This window comes from Moschus berezovskii, chromosome 10 (assembly GCF_049115385.1).
Source record: "Moschus berezovskii isolate FMDL1 chromosome 10, NW_MosBer_1.0, whole genome shotgun sequence".
In the NCBI taxonomy this organism is placed as follows: domain Eukaryota; kingdom Metazoa; phylum Chordata; class Mammalia; order Artiodactyla; family Moschidae; genus Moschus; species Moschus berezovskii.
The window spans coordinates 97,787,756-97,792,122 of NC_142469.1; positions in this window are offsets into that span (position 1 = coordinate 97,787,756).

Here is a 4,367-nt window from a genome sequence, read left to right on the forward strand (position 1 = left end):
TATATGTGTGGAGGGTCATCTTAAATTTCTCTAATCACTGTTTTATATATTTATTGAACATTTATCTTCTTTTCTGTTCAAGACACTTGCCCATAATTTTACTTGGTCATTTATCTTTTTCTAGCTTTATTTTATTTTAATAATACTTAGAGTCTGGACAAGCCTCACTTTATTTTTCAAATACTTTTTTAAGAATTTCATATTTTGGTGAATTTGTCAGGAAAAGCTGGACTAATGCTGAGGGAATAAACAGCCCCCTATGGACAACGAATTCACAAATAAATGTTTAGATTTGCTGCAGGCCGTTGAATTTGGGAACAGAGAGGAACCTGGTGGGCTACAGTCCATGGGGTCACAAAGAGTTGGACACGACTGAAGATACTGACAGGAGATGGCAAGAGTGAACATAGACATTCTAGGAGTCAGTGAACTAAAATGGACTGGAATGGGTGAATTTAACTCAGACAACCATTATATCTACTACTCTGGGCAGAAATCCCTTGAAGAAATGGAGTAGCCCTCACAGTCAACAAAAGAGTCCGAAACGCAGTACTTGGATGCAATCTCAAAAACAACAGAATGATCTCTGTTCATTTCCAAGGCAAACCATTCAATACCACAGTAATCCAAGCCTATGTCCCTTACAGTAATGCTGAAGAAGCTGAAGGTGAACTGTTCTGTGAAGATCTACAGGACCTTTTAGAACTAACAAACACCCAAAAAAAGATGTCCTTTTCATCGTAGGGGAATAGAATGCAAAAGTAGGAAGTCAAGAAACACCTGGAGAAACAGACAAATTTGGCCTTGGAGTACGGAATGAAGCAAGGCAAAGGCAAATAGAGTTTTGCCAAGAGAACGCACTGGTCATAGCAAACACCCACTTCCAACAACACAAGAGAAGACTCTACACATGGACATCACCAGATGGTCAACACCGAAATCAGATTTGTTATATTCTTTGCAGCAAAAGATGGAGAAGCTCTATACAGTCAGCAAAAACAAGACTGGGAGCTGACTGTGGCTTAGATCATGAACTCCTTATTGCCAAATTCACACTTAAACTGAAGAAAGTAGGGAAACCAGCTGGACCACTCAGGTATGACCTAAATCAAATCCTTTATGATTATACAGTGGAAGTGAGAAATAGATTTAAAGGACTAGATCTGATAGAGTTCCTGATGAACTATGGATGGAGGTTTGTGACATTGTACAGGAGACAGGGATCAGACCATCCCCAAGAAAAAGAAATGCAAAAAGCAAAGTAGCTGTCTGAGAAGACCTTACAAATAGCTGTGAAAAGAAAAGAAGTGAAAAGCAAAAGAGAAAAGGAAAGATATACCCATTTGAATGCAGAGTTCCAAAGAATAGCATGGAGAGATAAGAAAGCCTTCCTCAGCAATCACTGCAAAGAAATAGAGGAAAACAATAGAATGGGAAAGACTACAGATGTCTTCAAGAAAATTAGAGATACCAAGGGAACGTTTCATGCAAAGATGGGGTCAATAAAGGACAGAAATGGTACGGACCTAACCAAAGCAGAAGATATTAAGAAGAGGTGGCAAGAATACAAAGAACTATACAAAAAAGATCTTCATGACCCAGATAATCAAGATGGTGTGATTACTCACCTAGAGCCAGACATCCTGGAATGTGAAGTTAAGTGGGCCTTAGAAAGCATCACTACAAACAAAGCTAGTGGAGGTGACGGAATTCCGGTTGAGCTATTTTAAATCTTAAAAGATGATGCAGCACTTTCACAGTGCTGCACTCAATATGCCAGCAAACTTGGAATACTCAACAGTGGTCATTGGACTGGAAAAGGTCAGTTTTCATTCCAGTCCCAAAGAAAGCCAATGACAAAGATTGCTCAAACTACTGCACAATTTCACTCATCTCACACACTAGTAAAGTAATGCTCAAAATTCTCCAAGCCAAGCTTCAGCAATATGTGAACTGTGAACTTCCAGATGTTCAAGCTGGATTTAGAAGAGGCAGAGGAACCAGAGATCAAATTGCCAACATCCGCTGGATCATAGAAAAAGCAAGAGAGTTCCAGAAATACATCTACTTCTGTTTTATTGACTATGCCAAAGCCTTTGACTGTGTGAATCACAATAAACTGTGGAAAATTCTGAAAGAGATGGGAATACCAGACCACCTGACCTGCCTCTTGAGAAACCTGTATGCAGGGCAGGAAGCAACAGTTAGAACTGGACATGGAACAACAGACTGGTTCCAAATAGGAAAAGGAGTACGTCAAGGTTGTATATTGTCACCCTGCTTATTTAACTTATATGCAGAGTACATCATGAGAAATGGTGGGCTGGAGGAAGCACAAGCTGGAATCAAGATTGCCAGGAGAAATATCAATAACCTCAGATATGCAGATGACATCACCCTTATGGCAGAAAGTGAAGAAGAACTAAAGAGCCTCTTGATGAAAGAAAGAGGAGACTGAAAAAGTTGGCTTAAAGCTCACCATTCAGAAAACTTAGATCATGGTTCCAGTCCCTTCACTTCATGGGAAATAGATGGGGAAACAGTGGAAACAGTGGCAGACTTTATTTTGGGCTCCAAATTCACTGTGGATGCTGATTGCAGCCATGAAATGAAAAGACGCTTATTCCTTGGAAGGAAAGTTATGACCAACCTTGATAGTATATTAAAAAGTAAAGACATTACTTTGCCAACAAAGGTCTGTCTGGTCAAGGCTCTGGTTTTTCCAATATTCATGTATGGAGATGAGCATTGGACTACAAAGAAAGCTGAGGGCCAAAGAATTGATGGTTTTGAACTGTGGTGCTGGAGAAGACTCTTGAGAGTCCCTTGGACTACAAGGAGATCCAACCAGTTCATCCTAAAGGAGATCAGTCCTGGGTGTTCTTTGGAAGGACTGATGGTGAAGCTGAAACTCCAGTCCTTTGGCCACCTGATGCGAAGAGCCGACCCATTGGAAAAGACCCTGATGCTGGGAAAGATTGAAGGCAGGAGAAGGGGATGACAGAGGATGAGACGGTGGGATGGCATCACCAACTCAATGGACATGAGTTTGGCTAAACTCTGGGAGTTGATGATGGACAGGAAGGCCTGGCATGCTGCAGTTCATGGGGTCGCAAAGAGTTGTAGATGACAGAGTGACTTAAGTGAAATGAAGCGACCGAGCACACACTTTCTTTTACACTATCCCTCAAGATTACAAAGTGACCAGTGTTCCACCACTTGGAATGTTGGTGGTTGCCAAGGCTAGGAAAAATAAATAATACTGAAAATCTCACACCAGAAGTGGCATGTATTATTTCTGCTCATGGTACATTATTCAGTACTAGTCACCTGTTCCTACCTAAGCATGATGAGATGGGAGATACAGTCTTCCAAATGTCCAGGAATTCAAGGAACATGCAATATTGGTGAGAACTAATCATCTATCTTGCCTGGACATTTTTCTTAATAATATAAATCTTCTTTCATGTTCCTAGTATTTGCTGTATATTCCAGATTGCATTTGTACTTTAATTAACTACTTCCCCAAATTATTTGCACAATGGCAGAAGAAAAATAATATTTCTATAGCAAAATGGGGTAAATACTGGGGTATTAGGTCATGTCAGTCACATTTATATGGTGTTTGCTGAAACAAATGTTTTACAGTTTTTTCATATTATTTATTAAAAAAAAAAAGTGTTCACTTATACTAAGAATGATCAGTTTCCATAAAACTTTCAAATTATAGGTTTTCAAAAACGTAAATGAAAAAATTGAACTTGTTTCTAAAACATGCATTTTTAATATCAGATTTTGTTATGAGAGGCAGTTCCTGATCAAGGCTTTTACATAATGATAGTTCCAAGTTCTTGATGCAATCATCAATAAAATTTTGTCTACAACAAGTTTATGTGAAAAAATTAAATTACCACTGTAGAAATTATATTTTAAGATTTCAACAGCAATTCTGTTTCTTTCTTAACAAATTAATGCTGGAATTGCTGATGGAAATATGAATGGAGTTTGAAAACCAGTTCAACATTTTCAACTCAACTATTCCAAATGTCTGATGAAGGTCTAATTTGCAAAATACTCATGCGTTGTTAGGGCAATACTCTACAGCTAGTATAAACATTGTAAACGAGACACATCAGCCACAAAGGGATAAAAGTGGCCAATATATGTAAAAATAGAAATTCAGAGATTAGGCCAGTGAGAGTAAGTCCATAAAGAAAGCTGAGCAATGAAGAATTTTTTTTTAATTATTTTATTTTATTTTATTTTTTGTGACTTTCTCAAATTTTATTTATTTATTTATTTTTTATAATTTTTTTTTTGAAGAATTGATGTCTTTAAATTGTGGTGCTGGAGAAGACTCTTGAGAG